The following is a 24,045-nucleotide window of genomic DNA, read 5'->3' as shown; positions in this document are numbered from 1 at the left end:
GTTAGAAAGAACAACTTGCAAATTCATTTAGAATAACAAAAAATCCAGAATATCAAAACTATTGTCAACAATAAAAGAACTTCTCGGGAACCACCATCCCTGACCTCAAGCTGTATTACAGAGCAATAGTGGTAAAAACTGCATGATATTAGTACAGAGACAGGAAGGTAGATCAATGGAATAGACTTGAAAACCCAGAAATGAGCCTATACACCTATGATCACTTGATCTTTGACAAAGGAACTTTGGAAACAATGGAAAAAAGATATCATTTTCAACAAATGGTGCTGTTTCTACTGGCTATTAGCAGGTAGAAGAATGAAAATCAACCTATTCTTATCTCCAGAACAAAGCTTTAGTCTAAGTGGATCAAAGACCTCCACCTAAAACCACATACACTGAATGTAAAAGAAGAGAAAATGGTTAAGATCCTCACACCCATGGACACAGGGGAAATTTTCCTGAACAGAACACCAATGGCTTATGCTCTAAGATCAAGAATTAACAAATGGGACCTCATTAAAAAAAAAAAAAGCTTCTGTAAGACAAAGGACACTGTCAATAGAACAATCAGCAACCAACAGATTGGGAAGAGATCTTTACCAATCCTACATCTGATAGAGGGCTAATACCAATATATACAAGAAACTCAAGAAGTTAGACTCCAGAGATCCAAATAACCCTATTAAAAAATGAGGTTCAGAGCTAAACAAAGAATTCTAAACTGAGAACTATCGAATGACTGAGAAGTACTTACAGAGATGTTTAACAGCCTTAGTCATCAGGGAAATGCAAATCAAAACAACCCTGAGATTCTACCTCACACCAGTCAGAATGGCTAAGATAAAAGCTCAGGTGACAACAGATGCTGGTGAAGCTGCGGAGAAAGAGAAACACTCCTCCATTGTTGGTAGGATTGCAAGCTGGTACAACCACTCTGAAAATCAGTCTGGAGTTTCCTCAGAAAACTGGAAATAGTTCTACCTAAGGAACCAGCTATACCACTCCTGGGTATATACTCAAAAGATGCTCCAACATATAATAAGGACACATGCTCCACTATGTTCATAGCAGACTTATCTAAATAGCCAGAAGCTGGAAAGAACCTAGATGTCCTTCAACAGAGGAATGGATACAGAAAATGTGGTACATTTATACAATGGAGTACTATTTAGCTATTAAAAACAATGAATTTATGAAATTCATAGGTAAATGAATTGAACTAAAAAATATCATCCTGAGTGATCACAAGACAACACACATGGTACGCACTCACTAATAAGTGGATATTAGTCCAAAAGCTTGAATTACCCAATATACAATCCACAGACCACATGAAGCTCAAGAAGAAGGACGACCTAAGTGCAGATGCTTCAGTTCTTCTTAGAAGAGGGAACAAAAATATTCATAGCCGGACATATGGAGACAAAGTTTGGAACAACACTGAAGGAATATCCATTCAGAGTCTGCCCATTTACATACAGCCACCAAACTCAGACAATATTGCTGATGCCAAGAAGTACATGCTAAAAGGAGTCTGATACAGCTGTCTCCTGAGAGGCTCTGCCAGAGCATGACAAATACAGAGACTGATGCTCACAACCAACCATTGAACTGGGAAGGGGGTCCCCAATGAAGGAGTTAGAGAAAGGATTCAAGGATCTGAAGGGGTTTGCAACCCCATAAGAACAATACCAACCAACCAGAGCTCTCAGGGACTAAACCACCATCCAAAGAATACACATGGACAGACCCATGGCTCCAGCTGCATATGTAGCAGAGGATGGCCTCAATGTGCACCAATTTGAGGTGCAAGCTCTTGGTACTGCCAAGGCTTCACCCCCCCCCCAGTGAAGGGAAATGTCAGAGTGGGGAGGGGAGAAGTGATGGGTGGATGGGTGGGAGAACACCCTCATAGTAGAAGGGGGAGGTGTGTTGGGCTAGGGGCTTTATGGATGGGAAACTGGGAAAGGGGATAACATTTGAAATGTAAATTTAAAAAATCCAATAAATAAAAAAAAAAAGAAAGTGAGAAAGAATCTTGAACTCATTGGCACAGGGGGAAATTTCCTAAACAGAACTCCAATGGCTCAGACTATAAGATCAAGAATTGATAAATGGGACCTCATGAAACTGGAAAGCTTCTGTAAGGCAAAGGACATAGTCGATAAGACAAATTGGCATCCTACAGATTGGGGAAAAAATCTTCACTAACCCTATGTCTGATAGAGAGCTAATATCCAAAATATATAAAGAAGAGGCTAACAACCAAAAAATGAAACAACCCAATCAAAAAATGGGGTATAGAACTAAACTGAGAATTCACAACAGAGGAATCTCAAATGGCTCAGAAGCACCTAAAGAAATGTTCAAAGTCTTTAGTGATCAGAGAAATGTATATCAAAACAACCCTGAGATTCCACCTTATACCAGTCAGAATGGCTAAGATCAAAACCTCAGGTGACAATATATGTTGTCGAGGATGTGGAAAAAGAGGAAAAATTCTCCATTGCTGATGGGATTGCAAACTGGTTCAACTACTCTGAAAATCAATTTGGAGTTTCCTCAGAAAATTGGAAACAGACCTACCTAAAGACCCAGAAATACCACTCTTGGTAATATACCCAAAAGATGCCCCACCATGCCACAGGGGCACATGTTCCATTATGTTCATAAGCGGCTTTATTTGTGATAGCCAGAAGCTGGAAACAACTCAGATGTCCCGTGACAGAAGAATGGATGCAGAAAATGTGGTTCATTTACACAATGGAATACTACTCAGCTACTAAGAACGAGAACATTCTGAATTTTCCAGGCAAATGGATGGGGCTAGAAAATATGATCCTGAGTGAGGTAACTCAGAGCCAAAAGGACATGCACGTTATGTTCCCGCTAATAAGTAGATATTATCTCCTAGTAAGAGCACCAGTGGAAGGGGAAGCCCTGGGTCCTGCTAAGACTGAACCCCCAGTGAACTAGACTGTTGGGGAGAGGGCAGCAATGGGGGGAGGGTTGGGAGGGGAACACCCATAAGGAAGGGGAGGGGGGAGGGGGATGTTTGCCCGGAAACCGGGAAAGGGAATAACACTCGAATTGTATATAAGAAATACTCAAGTTAATAATAATAAAAAGTAAATAAAAAAATAAGTAGATATTATCGAAAAACTAAAAGTACAGAATACCCAAGATACAGTACAAGAACTCAATAAGGTCAACAAGCAGAAGGACCCAAGTAAGGACACCTCAGTCCCACTTGGGAGGAAAAGAAAGTAACCACAAGCTGGGAGGGATGCAGGGGTAGGGGAGGGAAAGAGGATGAGGTAGAGGAGAACATGATCTGGTACTAGATGGGGGAAAAGGACCCAGAGGGCCAGCAGAAGGAATGGAAACAGGCGACCTCAAGAGGAAGGAGGTTGGGAGGACGCTCTAGAATGTACCAGAGACCTGGGAAGTGAGACAGTCTGAGGACTCAAAGGAAGGAAGCCTTGATGAAATGCCCTGCAGTGGGGAGAGGGAACTTGTTGAGACCACCTCAAGCGGGAAGACAGGGCAGTGCACAGGGACTCTAGAAAATGCGGGGCAGGCACTTTTGGTTGCTGCCCACACAGAGAGCTTAAACCCATGCCCTAGGAGTGACTTCAGGCCCGAGATCAGAGGTAAGGCTGACTTTTCTCCTCCAAGTGACCTGCCTGGTGGACACAGGACACATGCCCACAGGGACAGCTGAAGACCAGTAGACAAGAAAGACTACACGCCTAAAAGCAGAACACTCTGTTCCCATAACTGGCTGAAAGAAAACAGGAAAACAGGTCTACAGCACTCCTGACACACAGGCCTAAAGGACACTCTAGCCACTATCAGAAATAGCAGAACAAGGTAACACCAGAGACAACCTAATGGCAAGAGGAACACATAGGAACTGAAGCAACAAAAACAAAGACTACATGGCATCATCACAGCCCAATTCTCCCACCAAGGCAAACACTGAATATCCAAACACACCAGAAAAGCAAGATCTAGGTTTTAAAGCACACTTGATCATGATGATGGAGGACTTCAAGAAAGACATAAAGAAATCCCTTAGAGAAATACAGGAAAACACAAATAAACAAGTAGAAGCCTAAAGAGAGGAATCACAAAAATCCCTGAAAGAACTCCAGGAAAACACAAACAGGTGAAGGAATTAAAAATGGAAATAGAAGCAATGAAGAAAGCACAAAGGGAGACAACCCTGGATATAGAAAACCAAAGGAAGAGACAAGGAGCCATAGATACAAGCATCGCCAACAAAATACAAGAGATAGAAGAGAGAATCTCACGAACAGAAGATTCCATAGAAATCATCAACACAACTGTCAAAGTTAATGTAAAACAGAAAAAGCTACTGGTCCAAAACATACAGGAAATCCAGGACTCAATGAGAAGATCAAAACTAAGGATAATAGGTAGTGAAGACTCCCGGCTCAAAGGACCAGTAAATATTTTCAACAAAATTATAGAAGAAAACTTCACTAACCTAAAGAAAAAGATGCCCATGAACATACAAGAAGCCTACAGAACTCCAAATAGATTGGACAAGAAAAGACACTCCTCCTGTCACATAATAGTCAAAACACCAAATGCACAAAACAAAGAAAAATATTAAAAGCAGTAAGGGAAAAAGGTCAAGTAATATATAAAGGCAGAACTATCAGATTATACTAGACTTCTCATCAGACACTATGAAAGCCAGAAGATCCTGGACAGATGTCATACAGACCCTAAGAGAACACAAATTCCAGCCCAGGTTACTATATCCAGCAAAACTCTCAATTAACATAGATGGAGAAACCAAGATATTCCATGACAAAACCAAATTTACACAATATCTTTCTACAAATCCAGTGCTACAAAGGATAATGAATGGTAAAGCTCAACACAAGGAGGCAAGCTACACCCTAGAAAAAGCAAGAAACTAATCATCTTGGCAACAAAACAAAGAGAAGAAAAGCACACAAATATAACCTCACATCCAAATATGAATATAACGGGAAGCAATAATCACTATTCCTTAATATCTCTCAACATCAATTGCCTCAACTCCCCAATAAAAAGACATAGATTAACAAACTGGATACGCAACGAGGATCCTGCATTCTGCTGCCTACAGGGAACACACCTCAGAGACAAAGACAGACACTACCTCAGAGTGAAAGGCTGGAAAACAACTTTCCAAGCAAATGGTCTGAAGAAACAAGCTGGAGTAGCCATTCTAATATCAAATAAAATCAATTTTCAATTAAAAGTCATCAAAAAGATAAGGAAAGACACTTCCTTATTCATCAAAGGAAAAATCCACCAAGATGAACTCTCAATCCTAAATATCTATGCTCCAAATACAAGGGCACCTACATAATAAAAGAAACCTTACTAAAGCTCAAAACACACATTGCACCTCACACAATAATAGTCGGAGACTTCTCAACACCCCACTCTCATCAATGGACAGATCATGGAAACAGAAATTAAACAGAGATGTAGACAGACTAAGAGAAGTCATGAGCCAAATGGACTTAACAGATATTTATAGAATACTCTATCCTAAAACAAAAGGATATACATTCTTCTCAGCTCCTCATGGTACTTTTTTCCAAAAGTGACCATATATTCAGTCATAAAACAGGCCTCAACAGATACAGAAAGATAGAAATAATCAGATCACCACGGGCTAAAACTGTTCTTCAATATCAATAAGGGAAGAATGCCCACATATACGTGGAAAGTGAACAGTGCTCTACTCAATGATAATCTGGTCAAGGAAGAAATAAAGAAAGAAATTAAAGACTTTTTAGAATTTAATGAAAATGAAGGTACAACATACCGAAACTTATGGGACACAATGAAAGCTGTGCTAAGAGGAAAACTCATAGCTCTGAGTGCCTGCAGAAAGAAACAGGAGAGAGCATATATCAGAAGCTTGACAGCACACCTAAAAGCTCTAGAACAAAAAGAAGCAAACACACCCAGGAGGAATAGAAGGCAGGAAATAATCAAACTCAGAGCTGAAATCAACCAAGTAGAAACAAAAAGGACCATACAAAGAATCAACAGAAACAAATGCTGGTTCTTTGGGAAAATTAAAAAGAGAGACAAACCCTTAGCCAGACTAACCAGAGGACACAGAGAGTGTGTCCAAATTAACAAAATCAGAAATAAAAAGGGAGACATAACTACAGATTCAGAGGAAATTCAAAAAATCATCAGATCATACTACAAAAGCCTACATTCAACAAAACTTGAAAATCTGCAGGAAATGGACAATTTCATAGACAGACACCGGGTACCAAAGTTAAATCAGGATCAGATAAAGCATTTAAATAACCCCATAACTGCTAAAGAAATAGAAGCGGTCATTAAAAGTCTCCCAACTAAAAAGAGCCCAAGTCCCGATGGGTTCAGTGCAGAATTCTATCAGACCTTCATAGAAGACCTAATACCAATACTATCCAAACTATTCCACAAAATTGAAACAGATGGAGCACTACCGAATTCCTTCTATGACGTCACAATAACTCTTATAACTAAACCACACAAAGACCCAACAAAGAACATAACTTCAGACCAATTCCCTTATGAATATCGACGCAAAAATACTCAATAAAATTCTTGCACCGAATCCAAGAGCACATCAAAACAATCATCCATCATGATCAAGTAGTCTTCATCTCAGGGAGGCAGGGATGGTTTAATATACGGAAAACTATCAACATAATCACTTATATAAACAAACTGAAAGATACAAAAAACATGATCGTTTCATTAGATGCTGAGAAAGCATTTGACAAAATTCAACACCCCTTCACGATAAAAGTCCTGGAAAGAATAGGAATTCAAGGCCCATACTTAAACATAGTAAAAAGCCATATACAGCAAACCAGTAGCTAATATTAAACTAAATGGAGAGAAACTTGAAGCAATCCCACTAAAATCAGGGCCTAGACAAGGCTGCCCACTCTCTCCCTACTTCTTCAATATAGTTCTTGAAGTTCTAGCCAGAGCAATGGGACAACAAAGGGAGATCAAAGGGATACAGATTGGAAAGGAAGAAGTCAAAATATCACTATTGCAGAGGATAGGATGGTATATATAAGACACCCAAAAGTTACACCAGAGAACTACTAAACCTGATAAACACCTTCAGCAAAGTGGCTGGGTATAAAATTAACTCAAATAAATCAGTAGCCTTCCTCTACACAAAAGAGAAACAAGCCAAGAAAGAAATTAGGGATACGACACCCTTCATAATAGTCCCAAATAATATAAAATACCTTGGTGTGACTTTGACCAAGCAAGTTAAAGATCTGTATGATAAGAACTTCAAGCCTCTGAAGAAAGAAATTAAAGATCTCAGAAGATGGAATTATCTCCCATACTCATGGTTTGGCAGGATTAATATAGTAAAAATGGCCATTTTATCAAAAGCGATCTACAGATTCAATGCAATCCCCATCAAAATACCAATCCATTTCTTCAAAGAGTTAGACAGAACAATTTGCAAATTCATCTGGAATAACAAAAAACCCAGGATAGCTAAAACTATCCTCAACAATAAAAGGACTTCAGGGGGAATCACTATCCCTGAACTCAAGCAGTGTTACTGAGCAATAGTGATAAAAACTGTATGGTATTGGTTCAGAGACAGGCAGGTAGACCAGTGGAATAGAATTGAAGACCCAGAAATGAACCCACACAGCTATGGGCACCTGATTTTTGACAAAGGAGCCAAAACCATCCAATGGAAAAAAGATAGCATTTTCAGCAAATGGTGCTGGTTCAACTGGAGGTCAGCATGTAGAAGAGTGCAGATCGATCCGTTCTTATCACCCTGTACAAAGCTTAAGTCCAAGTGGATCAAGGACCTCCACAACAAACCAGATACACTCAAACTAATAGAAGAAAAAGTGGGGAAGAACCTCGAACACATGGGCCCTGGAGAAAATTTCTTGAACAAACACCAATGGCTTATGCTCTAAGATCAAGAATCGACAAATGGGATCTCATAAAACTAGAAAACTTCTGTAAGGCAAAGGACCCTGCTGTTAGGACAAAATGGCAACCAACAGAATGGGAAATGATCTTTACCAATCCTACAACTGATAGAGGGCTTATATCCAAAATATACAAAGAATTCATGAAGTTAGACTGCAGGGAGACGAATAACTCTATTAAAAAATGGGGTTCACCCCAGTGAATGTGATTGTTGGGGGGAGGGCGGCAATGGGGGGAGGGTGGGGAGGGGAACACCCATAAAGAATGGTAGGGGAAGGGGTTAGGGGGATGTTGGCCTGTAATCCGGGAAAGAGAATAACACTCGAAATGTAAATAAGAAATACTCAAGTTAATAAAAAAAAAAAAAAATATAAAAAAAAAAAGAACAATGAAAAAACAAAGAAATATACAGGGAGGGATCCATGGCTCCAGATACATATGTAGCAGAGGATGGCCTTGTCTGACAGCAATGGGAGGGGAAGCCCTTGGTCCTGTGGAGGTTTAACGCCCCAGCTACTGGGATGCTGGAGCAGTGGGGTGGGAGAGGGTGGGTGGGTCGGGGAGCACCCTCACAGAGGAAAAGGAGAGGGAGGAGAGGGTGGATGTGGGGCAGGGTGGTTTTATGGAGGGGTAACTGGGAAGTGGGAAAAGAGAAAGAGAAAGAAGAAGAAGAAGAAGAAGAAGAAGAAGAAGAAGAAGAAGAAGAAGAAGAAGAAGAAGAAGAAGAGGAAGAAGAAGAAGAAGAAGAAAGAGGAAGAAGAAGAAGAAGAAGAAGAAGAAGAAGAAGAAGAAGAGGAAGAAGAAGAAGAAGAAGAAGAAGAGGAAGAAGAAGAAGAAGAAGAAGAAGAAGAAGAAGAAACAGCCGTTGTAGCTAATATCTCTCATTATCTTCCTACCATTGTAGTGTCAGATACACCTGCTGTTTAATGATACACCAAGCAAAAGCCCAAGATCTGAAAGAGCTGTAGGATTTAAAAAATAAATATCCTATCTATAATCTTTTATTGATTATATTTTAAGCTTAAACTACTCCAGATATACCAAGTTAAACACACTGCTAACCCATAGCTCCCACTTTCTTACCAGGTTTTGTACATCATGTACAACCTTGATACCATTGGGGAAGTACAAGAAAATATCCTAGTCATTCTTATCTATTATGAAATCAGAATGGTAGATTATGGGAGGGGGAGCCTTTGCTTCAGATCCGTGCTTAAAATCTGCCTAGGGCATTTCTATACAACACTAAACAAAGCAAATTATTGTCTGGGCCTGATTTCCTCAGCCATAAACAAACCAGTGCTGTGAGGATGACTTTGTGTTGTTAATGTAGACTGACACTTGATACTCAAACTGTTCCCTGTATTCTACTCTCCCTGGAGATTGTAACAGGTAAATCCTCCTTTAAAATATTTGCTATGGGAGAAAAAAAGTACTGATGACACAGTAGAGGGGGTAATTGTTAATCAGGAGTATGTCCAATGTGAACCGACGTTAACAGCAAAATGACTTTTCTCATGCAATTCTGCAAGTAAATATTAAATAAATAAATCGTCCTCTAAACTATTATCTCTACATAGGGGTTATGCAACTGAAATGCAGGGGTGAGTAGGTAGGAGGGAGAGGAGTTGCCTCTTAGCACCATTAGAGAGCCATTACAACTATGCATATTATGCAATTAGGGGCAGGGCTGCAACTGAACTCAAAACATCTATTGTATTAGCTACCATGCAGGACCCAATTACCTGTTAGTCAATGTTTTCCAATATTGGTCCTTACAGAGACTATATTGTTTGCTCAAGATTCTTGACCTAGATTGAGGTTATTAAGCAAACAATCATGCTTACAACAGTCGGACGCTAATAAAAGAGAATGAACTGGAAAAAAATGGGGTTCAGAGCTAAACAAAGAATTCACAGCTGAGGAATGCCAAATAGCTGAGAAGCGTCTAAGGAAATGTTCAACATCTTTATTCATAAGGGAAATGCAAATTAAAACAACCCTGAGATCCCACCTCGCACCATTCAGAATGGCTAAGATCAAAAACTCTGTTGATAGCAGATGCTGGCAAGGATTTGGAGAAAGAGGAACACTCCTCCATTGTTGGTGGGATTCCAGACTGGTACAACCATTCTGGAAATCAGTCTGGAGGTTCCTCAGAAAATTGGACATTGAACTACCTGAGGACCCAGCTATATCTCTCTTGGGCATATACCTAAAAGACACTCCATCATATAACAAAGACACATGCTCCACTATGTTCATAGCAGCCTTATTTACAATAGCCAGAAGCTGGAAAGAACCCAGATGCCCTTCAACAGAGGAATGGATACAGAAAATGTGGTACATTTACACAATGGAATATTACTCAGCTATCAAAAACAATGCCTTTATGAAATTCATAGGCAAATGGATGGAACTGGAAAATATCATCCTGAGTGAGGTAACCCAATCAGAGAAAATCATACATGGTATGTATTCATTGATAAGTGGCTATTAGCCCAAATACTCGAATTACCATAGATGCACAGAACACATGAAACTCAAGAAGGATGGCCAAAATGCGGATGCTTCACTCCTTCTTTAAAAGGGGAACAAGAATATGGTTAGGAGGGAATAGGGAGGCAAAGTTTAGAACAGAGACTAACAGAGCACCCGTTCAGAGCCTGCCTCACATGTGGCCCATACTTATACAGCCACTAATCTAGATAAGATGGATGAAGCAAAGAAGTGCAGACTGACAGGAATAGGATGTAGATCTCTCCCGAGAGACACAGCCAGAATATGGCAAATACATAGGCGAATGCCAGCAGCAAACCACTCTACTGAGAACGGGACCCCCATTGAAGGATTCAGAGAAAGGCCTGAAAGAGCTTGAAGGGCCTTGAGACCCCATATGAACAACAATACCAACCAACCAGAGCCTCCAGGATTTTTTTTCTTTTTTTTTCGGAGCAGAAACCCCTGAACCCAAAGTCCCCTACCCAAAGTCATATACATGGACTGACCCTGGGCTCCAACTGCACAGGTAGCAATGAATAGCCTAGTAAGGGCACCAGTGGCAGGGGAAGCCCTTGGTCCTGCCAAGGCTGGACCCCCAGTGAATGGGATTCTTGGGGGCAGGGCCATAATGGGGGGAGGATGGGGAGTGGGGGGAGGATGGGAAGGGGAACACCGATGTAGAAGGGGAGGGGGATGTTGGCCTGGAAACTGGGAAAGGGAATAACATTTAAATGTAAATAAGAAATACCCAATTTAATAAAGATGGGGGGAAAATGAAAAAAAAAAAAAAAGAAGAAATCTTTTAAAAAAAAAAAAAAAGACAGGGCATCAAGTGAGAGATGGGGTTGCTATCCACAGTAAAAACTCTCAGCCATAATTCTTCCTGTCTGAACGAAATTCAGGGATGGAAATGGAGAAGGGTCTGAGGAAAAGAAGGTCCAATGACGGACTCAAAATGGGATTCAGCTCAAGGGGTGGCCACAAGACCTGACACCATTACTGAAGATATGGCGCGTTCACAGAGAGGGACCTACCGCGACTGCTCTCCAAAAGATCTAACAAGCAACTGAGAGAGTCAGATGCTGATGTACACCCATCCAATGAACAGAAGCTGCTGACCCTTCTGGTTGAAACAGGGAAAAACTGGAGGAAGCTGAAGAGGTGGACGACCCTGAAGGAAGATCAGCAGTCTCAATTAACGTGGACCACCGAAATCTCTCAGACACTGGATCACTAACCAGGCAGCATACCCCAGCTGAGATGAGGCCTCCAACACGTATACAGCAGAGGACTCCCGGGTCTGAGTTCAGACAAAGAAGATGCACCTAAGCCTCAAGAGACTGGAGGACCCAGGGAGTTTAGAGGTCTCATGGGGTAAGTGAGTGGGTACATCCTTATGGAGACCTGGGGGTGGGGTGGAACTGTTGAGGGGTGGGTGGATCTGATGGGGAATAAAATCTGGAGTGTAAAAATAAATAAGTGAAAAATTAAAATAAAAATAAAAAGTCACCATTGCAAATTAAATTATTCATTACCATGAACTTTGATATATGCTTTCCGTTCTTCTATCTTCAAGCTACCTCAAAATTTTAATTATGTGAGTTACTTGAAAATGCCAAACAGTAAAACAATTTCTTAGAAAAACTATTTCCATTTTTAATGCTCTGGCACAACTTGATAAATCTCATCCTGTGCATCCTGTGTCTTCAATGGCTCCACTCTAATTGGCAAAAACAAGTCAATCTCTCAATCAGATCCACTTTCTGATAACTATTCCTTATCTTCTTTCTCAATATCTTTCAGGATTCTCTTGTACTATGCTAATTTCCTCAGTCAAGGAACAAGTGTGCAGAATATGATCCTCTGAGGGACATTTCTGAGCAGCATTTACAACAATTTCCCCAGTGATATAATTGAAGTGGTGGATATGGTGTGGTGACAGTAATGTGCTAATAAAGATAACCGCCTTTGACGCAAGACTCTCGGGATCATGTTCTTCTTCATTTGAATGCCTATTTAAATTAGCTTCAAGATCTGCAATTTTCTTATTAATCTTTAGAAGTTCCACTCAACAAATACACTTTTCATTCAAGTCTTTCAAGCCAATGTACAGCTTGTGTTTCTGGATCGCTATCACTATTGGGATCACTGTCTGCTCCTAAAAGGACCACAATCCAGAAAGGTTTCTGAGAGTAGTAGAGCAGTACAGTCTCATGCTTCATCCACATCTCCACTTTATACGAAAGAAATGAGACTTGAAGGATTGGGAAATTTCTCAAACTAAACTAGCCCCCAAACCTAGACTTCCTCGTTGACTTTGGGCTCAAAGTTGATATCTTGTGCTGTTATTTTCTATTTTCACACAACTCTCTCGAGATATCACCGCCCGTGGTAACCACAGTTAAAGGAATGGCTCCTGCAGCAATAACACTTTGTTCTTGGGTGTCAAGTGTGCAGCCCAGGCCGAGAGACTTACACTGTAGAAACCTGACTGTCCCAGCTATGATTTTCGGCAAATTCCTTAACCTCTGCCAGATACGGTTTTCTTATTGGATAAAATGAAGATTCCAACCTCACCAAGTTTATGGGTCTCAGCAAAAATCAAACAAGACTCTGGAACTTAAGATAAACTCCCTATGTTTCAGAATAATACCTTCCCTCGTTTTGAGAAACATTGTTGAAATTTAATTTTAACATTGAAACTCCCAAATTTTCATCTTTAGTCAAGAAAATTAGAGAGAAAATGCAAAACAATTTCAATTAGTACCTTTTTTTTGTTTTAACTTTGTGCAGTCCTGTACGATGTATAAAAGAGAAATCAAAGTCTTTTGCCAAAGATACAAATCATCTCAGGTATCAAAATATCTTGATATGTGACGTTCTACAGAGAGAGATTTGAGATTTCTTTGGGGAAGTCATCTGACATCTCTAAACCCTGCCATCTCCCTGGTTTATCTCACTGATAAAATTCAAGGAAAAAGGAAAGTCACCCTTGGATTTGTTGAATGCCCATAGCACCAAGTGAGAAAATCCCTCAGGGTTAGTTCCCCTAGAAACAGATGAGAGGAAACATTTTGAAAGCAACTAGATACTTTGCAGATGACCTCAAAGGGTACCAGTAGGGAGACAGAGAATCCAGCAGGTGAAGAAGGTGTATGTTTGGGCAGGTTATTCAGTGAGCAACTCGGGCTTTAGAAATTTGAGAATCTAGTATAAATCATAGATGGTTTGATCACATGTGACAGTCTAAAAAGCTACGATACTAGCATCATCCTTACCTAATTACTACCTGCTCTTAGGAGATTTAAATGGCCCCATCAACTAGCCCCAATGTGGATGGAAAGTAAACCACACAACTGTATACTTGGTTGACATGAATAATGAGTTTTGATCACTGTAGCATTTCTCATGGTAGAAATAGTAACCACCCATGACTCATGAAACTGAAGAGAAATGCTTACCCAGTGAAATGCCCTTAAAGAAGTAAAATAGTCAACCATTTTATATGCTCAGAAGCCTTTTAGCAGATGAAGGTTCACAGAAAATTCACCTCATTCTAGTCTCATCTCATTCTTCATATTTAATGTGGTCCATTATAAATCATTTCAAAAATGACAGCTCATTATCTCTGTGGTGCTTGTTTTTCACTCAGCACATGGTGATGGGATGCTTATTAAGTTGGTGGAACCGTCAACAAGTAAGGCTTGGCTCACTTCATGCATTCCATAAGTCAGTCGATTCCTAATCTTAAGTGGGCAGAGGAGGGTACAGTAAGAGTGGAAGGTTAACAATATAAGGAAACTTAGCCTGACTCTAACTTAAAGCTGAGTCAGAATGGACTAATATGCGGGCATATGCTTTCACTTGGAACTAGAGTGAAGGGTGGGAAATTTCAAAATTACCCAACATGTTTTCTTGTTGTAATTGGAAAGAAGTCTAGAATTTTTCTCTTCTCTTCTTTTCCCACTTAGGGGCCAGTCGTGCTTATTGCTGCATGAAACCACATAGAAAAGAATGAAGACATTGTCTGGACTGTTCATGCTTCTCCATCCAGTCTTTTCAATTTTACTAATTTAGAGAAAAAGACATGGTGAATTTCTTGGAGATACTTACATGTCATAATGTGTTACAGCTAAGACAGAATGGCTTCTTCGTCTGTTTGACTACAACTTTAAATAAAGAAGGCCCATTAAAGGTAGCTTATCTAAAACTTTTCATGTAATAAAGCATCAGTGATCTACCATGATTTTGTGTTCACACACACACACACACACACACACACCATCACATCACATGTGATATGACAAAGCTGTGATGTTAACATCATCCACCCCCCAGTAGTGGGTAGAGAAAGATGATAGCCCCAGATAATATTTTAATTTAATTTTAATTCTTTACTATGTGGTTTCAGTCCAGCAACACACCGAACTGTCTCCTAAGTGAGAAAAGAAGCAAAGCAAAGCAAAACAGAAACAGTAGACCTCTTTCCAATTATAGTAAGAGAACATGTTGGATAATGAATATATATATATATATATATATATATATATATATGTTTTGGGTTTTTTTATCTCCCATTTCTAATATAAGTCTTGAAAGCCTTGAAGGATCTAGAGGTCTGAACATGTCTTTTGTTTGCTAGTCAGTTACCTGATGGCAGAGAATCCCTTGGTAGCTTTAGAATGAGGTCTTGTCAGGTGAGTGACCAAAGAATGAATAGAGGGTTAGAAACATTGTGCCAAACCTACAAGTATCTGAGCACGGGTGATCTGTTCAAGAATGAACTGATTACCAGTTGACCATGATGAAATAAATCATGCCTACAATTTTTGAATTTAATTTAAAAGCAAACAAAACAGGAAGGAGTGAATTTGGAAAGATGGGGTGTTCTGATAGTGGAACAATGGTGGTTCCTGGAATGTTGTGCTCCTGGGAAAACACTCAAATTTTTCAGCTTTGTATCCACACCCATTGCCTTTTGCCTCTTTCCCGTCTGCTCATGTCCTTTGAGGCATCTATTACAGTGAGAGAGAAGTATCTTCCTGGTTTCTGTGAATCTCTCTAGTATCTTTACTATACCTAGGCAGAGTATCCAGGAACATTAGTGTTTAGTCAAGAAGATGGAGGCCCACACTTGTGACTGGGGTAAGAACTAGGGTGGGAGGGGACAAGCATTGGAGGCTGAGCCTTGGGCTTGTTTGGTCTGATACCATCTCTAAGCAGAAAGTGTAGAACTAAATGGAATCGGGACGCTCAACTGCTGTCCACGGATGGGGAGAAAGCTCCACATATGCTTTGGTAACCAAAGATCACAGTTGTAGTCTTCAGTTTGAAAGCTGAATAGGACTAAATGAAATGTTTCATTTTTCTACTCCCTTACTTTTCAGTGCTAGCCTTTGGACAAGAACTATGGAGGAGAGAAATGGTTAATGTACAAGTAGCATGAATGCTGTATCAGCAATACCTTTGGAGAAAAATTAATGTTTTCTACTTTTTATGCCTTGGGATAATAGGAATGGCTAACCCAAACTATAAATATGTGTCTGTAAAGCTCAAACACTGTCTTCCTCTGGACATTAAGGAGGAGACTCGTGCATGGAGATAGAGCTGTCCAAGATTGTATTTTGATTGATTGTTTACAGATCAACACAGCAAAGAGGGTAGGAACTTTGAAGATTGCACTCAGTTGTTAGGATTCTGGCTATTAAATATTTGATTAATGAGTAAGTAACCAACCAGAAAATATTTAAGTGCCTTGTTTTAATTTAAAAACAAATGGAAACATTATTAACCAGAGGTTGGCAAGCTATTGCTTATGTGCAAGATCCAACCTACCATCTGGTTTTGGAAGTAAAGATTTTGGAATGTTAGCTGGGTTGCTTTACATATGATTTATGAAGATTTTTATATTACAGTGGCAAGATCTGAGTAATCATGACAGAGACTAATGACCTCTAAGTCTAAAATGTTTACTATACAGCCTTTTACACATACATACACACAAACACACACACACACACACACACACACACACACACACAGGTTACCTTGATTTTAGACATGTGATTTGTAAATTTTTTTTCTTTCTCTCTTTTGAACAAATTGTGCTTGACACTCAACTAAATAGGACACAGATGTTGGCCTCTTTGTCATGTGCATATGTTAGCGTTCCCTAATGAAGATCAGTCCAGCTTCTTTCCTTCTATAAACGCTATTAGCCTCAAGAGATACTAGAGGAACAAAATCTAGCATTCTTAGGGAACTATGCTGATTATATAATTTTAAATACTACTTTTACGGATTAGAAAAATGAGAGCCAGGTATGTTGAGAAGTTTGCCCACATATACCCAACTCAGGTCATTGGATGAACACTATTTCTTCTAATGAAAATTCCAGAAAATCCGTTCCAAAAAAAAGTAAGTTAACTTTGTCCTATTACTCTTTTGTGCTGAGTAAATTCAGTTACCTAATGGTTCTTAAATTTCAATATGTATCAAGACTGTGGAGCTTGCTAAAAGCGAAATTGGTGGGCTTAATCCCTCTTTTCCCCAGTGTTTCTAAAACAATGAATCTTGAGTAACCTTAAGAAGCTACATATCTAATCAACTTTCCACCTGATAATGATGATTCTAATTCACAGACAACACTTCAGAGTCTCCTTGAATAAAACCTGGAATACTTAATTCTTGTCCCTTTTAGGTATTGGTACTTTAAAGCCAGATCAGTCATTAGCTTCTCATCAATTATCAGTTTGATAATCAATGAAGACCTTACATCAACCTCCGCCAAGGGGATTCTTTTACAATACCACAAAATATCAGCCAAGTAAAAGAAAAGAACATTCATGAACAAGTCTCAGTTATCATGGGTGAAGTCAGCAAAGGCAGGCAATATAAAAAGCTTTGGTTCTGTGAAAGCCCTGGTAACAGATAGCAGACGGTAGGAATGTTGGTAAGTATAGGTGAGGGGGGAAGGCCCTATAGCCAGACACTTAGATGTTCCCTACATTCCCAGATGCATGATTCAGTAGGCATTGAGCTACAGAATTGAGCTTTGTAAGTTCATTTGATGGTATCTTCTCTCCTCATGAACATCTGAATTAATTTTGTGGAGATTCATGCAAACATCCATGTCCAAAAAAAGTGTATTAAAAAGCTCAGTTGACTTTGTGTCCATAAATCCACAAGATGCTCCCATTTGCCACAAGCTTCTTTTGCGACTTAAAATAAACAAAACTACATTTAGATTATCGTAAAACAAACCAGAAATAAGACAAAGAAAATGCTAAGATTGCTTGACTTTAAATGAATAAGAAACTAACAAAATAAAGGTTTGTTTTTCTTGGATGCTTTGTGATTTAAGTTGTTTTGCCTTTTTCTTGGGAGAAAAGGCAAGTGTCTCAGCTCAAAAGATAAAATTGTAACTGGGAAGTGATGAGCCAATATAATTCACACCCCACCCTCTCGCCAATCATCAGTAAACATGATTGAAGTGGTTTTTCTGCAAGAAAAAATACTCTTAAAAATTCAAGACTGGAAAAATTTAAACCTGATGTTTTTCATTCCTTCCAAATCTCCTCTGTCTGTTGCAACACTTGACTTTTTGTTTTCCCTTTGCATCTGTGCCCATGGGTTGATGGACTTCTGGCCCTGTGGTCTTTCTGGTTATCTGGGCTTAGAAGGCCTACGTAGGGCATGTCTGATACTGGGATCACCCTACCCGCCTCTCCCAACCCCAGTTACTCACTCGTTCTCTTGCGTGTGTTCTGTCTCTCACTGAATGTTCTTATGTTTGTCAAAGCTGTCATCATTCTCCAGGAAGCTTAAAACTTCACAGTGAATCTTGCCAACCTCTTTTTTGTTTCTCAAATCTACCCTGTTTCCAATTCTCTCGATTCCTCTGGAAAATGACTTTTCCATCAGTCTCCTCCTTTGCACTGTCTTCTCATCTGTCCCCCTCTGCCCAATCCCAACCCTCCCCAGGTCATAACGATGTCGAACACAGCCATTCACAGAGACTTGGAATCTCCCTCAACAACCCCCATGTGTCTTACCTCTTAGCTGAGTAAATTGATTTAATTTCCAAAGCCATGATATAATTTTATTTCTAAGATGTTAACATTAGCACTCAATCATAAGTTGTTAAATTAAAATATACACAAACTGTTTAAGATAGTAAAGGACACTCGATGAGTACCTGCAAATAGAGTGACTATATAAGATATCACTTGAGTGGCCACAGCCACAAGGCAGACATGAGTGTTGGAGTGAACCTGAAGATCTTTTTGTAGAACATTAGTACCATTGAGATGCTCTGCTCCAGCGAGAGTAGCATGTTAGACAGCCTGAGGGATGGCATGCACAACAAGGAGATGAGGGAGGGCTATGAGAAGACCTTCATCATGCATTTCTAGGACAACTTTCATCTAGTCAAACAGGACCTCAATGAGCTGGAATGTCTGAACAACTTGGTAGGCAATCCATAAGAGAACCTCCTTATTCACAACACCAGGCTGATAAACCTGGATCCCATGCAGGACAAAACTCTGTTCTATAGCCAACTTCAGCACACATACAGATAGTCAGACAATTCTCAGTAAAATGCAGGCCTAGCATCTGGCCTTTTGAATCAACAGTCCTTGAAGGGCTCTGCAAAACAGATGGACCCATCTGTCAAGCATTGACTGAAGGCTCAGCCCACCACTCTGGCTCTACTGCATCAATAAGTAAATGATGTGATCATCCATTGACAGGATATTTCAGGAAATATCCATCCACTTATCCAGAAACAATGGAACTTCAGGAATGCTTCTGATGACCTCGGAAAAGGGGTGAAAAGTGGTCAGTCATCATGAGGAGTCAAGTCTGTTCATGGATCCCACAATAGTCAAGGGGGTAATGAGGACGCCTACACAGTATATGCTAAGCTTGACATATGGTCCTAATGCAACTCTTAGGAAGTCCAGGAGGGGACAGATCATGCTACCATTACCTGGCTCACAATTAGCTACCTCAGATGCGAGCAAGAAGTGGGTTAGGATCCTTCGTGACTTGGTTGAAAAGCTACATAGAGCATTGTTTCAAGGCCATGCCAACAGCTGCAGAAACTCCCTGCTAGAGGGCTTTCCCCCAACAGAGACTTCTGAACTCTGAAGACTTTCATAGCACCCTCCAACAGTGACTTGGGCCCAACCTCTGTCCTTCCCGTAGCCCATGCACCTTCCCAGATTGGCCCTGTCTATTCACCACACAGATGTCTGTAGGGCATTCTCCCACTCCTGTTCCTTTAGGTAGAATTGCCACCTGTCAGCTTTCATCATGGAAGAATGCTCTGCAGCATGTTTTTCCATTTGCACAAGTATGCTGACATCTCTGGGAGTTGCTGTCCACCACCATACAGGTCTATTGTTCTCTTGAGCCTACTGGAGCGAGCCCTTTCTTCTTGTGTTGGGTTGCCTGATTGGTTCTTGTAAACAGTAAACTTTTGTACCCTGAAAAAAAAGATGCATTTGAAGTGGGGTATGGGGCAATTCCTATATAGTATCAGTTTTCATATGCCATGTACATTTATGCTTATGTTATATTAATAATATCTAATATTTTATTTCACAAGTCATTACTTTAAGTGTTAAAAAATCTAGATTCATCTTGCTTTTGAGAATGGAAGTTTGGATCTTTTGGTGCAGGTCAGGACATACTGTCACTGTTCAAAGAGGAATGGTCATCAATCTTCTATATCTGTCCATACTTTGGGTGGGTGTTTCAAGAGTACAAGGCTTCAATACTTGTTATCTAACATATACAATTGTGTTTACAGCAAGCAACCTTGAAGGGTTAGACTAATTTCAAGGCAAAGATTAATCCTGACTTCCATGTGCTAAACAATGATAATCTCCCAAACTCTATGATCCTTTGTTGTGACACAAAACCTTTACATATGTACCAACTGCTTAGACTCTACAAGACACAGGGACAAGGAGAACTAACACAAATGTTCTGCTATTTGTGTAGCTTGCTCTACTGTGAGCAATAATTTTCTTTCCTCTAACACAGAAATCTTGCATGTTCTGGTGAAACCATAAACAATAAGATATGTGTGTCTCCATTCCTTCTAGTTTTCAGGACAAATACTTGTCTATTGAAACATAATTCTTCCTTTGTTATAAGAGAGTTGTTTGAAAGGTAGATACCAAGTTTATCTTGTATATAAATCATAAGTATCTCTTGCATATCATGTTTGTTTTAGTCCTTTGTGTAACCAGAATGCTACTCTAATATATACATATATATACATATATATGTATATGTACATGTAGGTGTACATATACTATATTTATTATATACGTATATATCCTATATATGCATACATGATATATAATATACTTTAGAGTATATTAGTATATACACACCATACATGTAGTATATACATATAACACATACATATATACATGCACACATACATATACAATATACACATACACACATGGACACACACACACACACATTCTTACAAGTCTCAGAAAATTCCTGAAATTTACAAGATTCATAATTATCCTCCCTAAGGCTCAATGATTAGCAGCGACTGCTTAGGAGAGGAGATCCTGCAACCAGTAAAACTGACTGCAATTTGTATAGACATCTCAGGGATGCGGCATTCATTAGTCATTACCCAGGCTGAGGTGAGGTTTCAGTGATGGAACTGCTGTTATATCCTCCATGTTTCTGTTAGTTACCCCAATAAACTCATTGGTTCTCTGAACTGGAATTCAGACTTATTAGGTTGGTCTTTCATTAACACCCTTTCTGGGATGAGTATACTTCCACTAACCTCTCCACAGCAAATGATTAAAGTACAGTAAGAAGACTGGTACTGGGAAACACCTGCTTCTAATAAACAGTTATCATGACCACTTAAAGTAAGTCTCAATGCGTGTAAAGCAATTGGGTAAGGATTGGCCTGGAGTGAGTTCTTTATTTATTTTATTTTTAGCCTGCAGACTTTTCTGGTCTACTTCAGTTCCCAAGTGCACTGATTCTCCTGCTTATCCAATATCCTTTCTGCTGTATCTAATCTACATACCCAGAACAAATCGGGAACACATTTTCAAAGACAAGAAGAGTAAGTTTTCTCTCAGTTCTATGTCAATAGCTACAAAAGATATTCTAGATATCTCCTAGTACTACCTTCACTAATTGTGAATTTACAGCTATTTAATGGGCAATGTAATTGGCTAGAAGTTTGAAATAAAAATTACATAGCATTTCTCAATTTTAATCCAGAAATGAATTGCTATCAAATCGACCATTTGAAGCATACACCATTCTCTTCTGTGGGAGCTCATTCTGGCATCAGTGGTGATGAGAAGGACAGCATTGATTGGTACAGAAAACATCACCCTACAAGTTATGTAGCAAGTTTGTGGATTCTATTTTAGTGACCTTTCTCACACTGAACCCCACTTACCCAGAAGGAATAGCCTAAAACTTCTTCTGCAGTAACTGAACAGATTCATTTTCAGTTTGGTATTTTGTTGTTTTGTCTGTTTTGTTTTTAAACAACAATATGGTTGCCTAAATAAGGCCGGAACAAGTATCAAAAACCATATTAATGCAGGAGAATTCACACAGGGTTCCATCAGTAGACCAAGAGCAACAGGCAACAAGAGAAAGAAAACAAGACTTGTAAGAGTTGGAGGGGCGAGATATAGATAATTTAGACTCTCTCAGGGCTAAGTCCCATAATTGGATATGCAACTCACAGTAGCCATCCCTGAACTTATATACACATAAGCCACAGTAAATAGACTTCGCATGGTGTATTTATGTATATAAAATATATACATGAATATATATGTATATATAAAAATATGAATATATATCAACAATAATAAAAAGAGGACATCAATTAAGAGGGAGAGAGTGAAAAGATGCTTGGGAGGATTTGAAGGGAGGAAGCATGGGAGCAGTTGGAGTGGGGACAGGGAAAGGAGAAAGTGATGTAATTATATTTTAATTCCAACTTTTTAATTTTAAAAATGGCTAAACAAGTAATCCAAGGCAAACGTGAACTCAGACTTGAAACTCATGGAAGGTCCTTTAATTGCTCTTTCTGTCATGGATCCGGCAGGCAAAATACTAGGTGTTGAGCAAACTTTGAATTTCTGTTAAAGGAGAAAATATTTTATACAAGTATCTCCCTGAAGGAGACATCTGAGCAGGAAAACTTATGTGTTATTGATTTAAAATTCAATTTAACTGAATCTAGAACTTTTATTTAAGAAATCTAGCAATGGTTTTCTCCTAAATGTGAGCTTTAGCAAACAGAAGTTCCCATTTTTCTGTTCCTCTAATAAAAATGAAGACACTGCTAGGTAAATATTTTTCTCCTCCCTATTTTAAGGAAGTTTTTTTGAATGTTTTCTTTGAATAGTATCAATAATTACTAAATTAAATAACTTGAATACTAATTAAAATGTCTGTTCATAGGTACCACCTATATCCTGCCTTGTAACCATGTTCTCAAACTCCCAGGGGAATCCGGGGCACTATCAATATATAAAGAAATGACACCACCAATTTGAACCTCAGTTAAATCATGATATGTCTTCACTACAAAATCTAATTGATTTGAGCAATGATCTCAACCAAATGAGTCATTGAAAAATTACTGAGATTTCATAGAACTGAATGACAATTGAATTCTTAATCAAATTATTAGTTGCGTAAAAGTATTGTTTCCCAATGCATTTCCAGAAATTACCAAAATTTATATTTATTTAACAAAATTTGAATTTATTAAGAAAAACCATGAAAGGTACAACTTTTATCCCCCAAATAATTTTCCCAATAAACAATTTGTGTATCACATGCCATGCAATACCTTTATATTTTTAGGTCTTCAAAATCTATCCTAACTGAAAATATTGCTTTGCTCGATTAAAAAAAAATCCAGACAGATTTAACAGCTTTTATATGGTCTAATAAAAGTAATTATATCATTATTGGTATATGATATAATTTTGAAAGCTACTCTAGATAAAAAATATTTTTTCTCTTGTAAAATACTAATTTCTCTGATTGCTTTCTCATCTGGACAGCAATACAATGCCATAGGCTTGAGAGATGTTTTAGTTACTTTTCTAGTAACATGATAAAACTGCATGGTCATGGCAGCTTGGAAGGGTTAATTTGAGCTTATGGTTTCTGAGGGTTTGAGTCCACAGGGTCAGGGACAGCATAGAGCTATATGGTGACTGAAGTGGCAAGTGAAAGCTGAGGGCTGGATTTTTGTCATGAACTGAAAACAGGAAACAGAGAAATATAGAAAGGGCATATGGCGTTTGAAACCTCACAGCCTGTCCTCAGGAACATACTTCTTCCTTCAGCAAGGTTCACACCTCACAAACTTACCCACATAGTGTCACCAACTGGGAACCAAGTATTTCAACATCTAAATTTATGGAAGACATTCTCCTTAAAAACATCTCAAAAGAAATTTTTTTTACTTTTAAAAGA

General features: G+C 39.1%; 1 pseudogene; it reads left to right on the top strand.

Annotated features, from left to right (window-relative positions):
* The first annotated feature begins 18,785 nt into the window (after positions 1-18,785).
* Positions 18,786-19,475, top strand: LOC116895636 (annotated as a pseudogene).
* The last annotated feature ends 4,570 nt before the right edge of the window (positions 19,476-24,045 follow it).

This window comes from Rattus rattus, chromosome 3 (assembly GCF_011064425.1).
Source record: "Rattus rattus isolate New Zealand chromosome 3, Rrattus_CSIRO_v1, whole genome shotgun sequence".
Taxonomy (NCBI): domain Eukaryota; kingdom Metazoa; phylum Chordata; class Mammalia; order Rodentia; family Muridae; genus Rattus; species Rattus rattus.
Note: the sequence above shows the minus strand (reverse complement) of the source record. Positions and strands in the feature narration are given on the sequence as shown.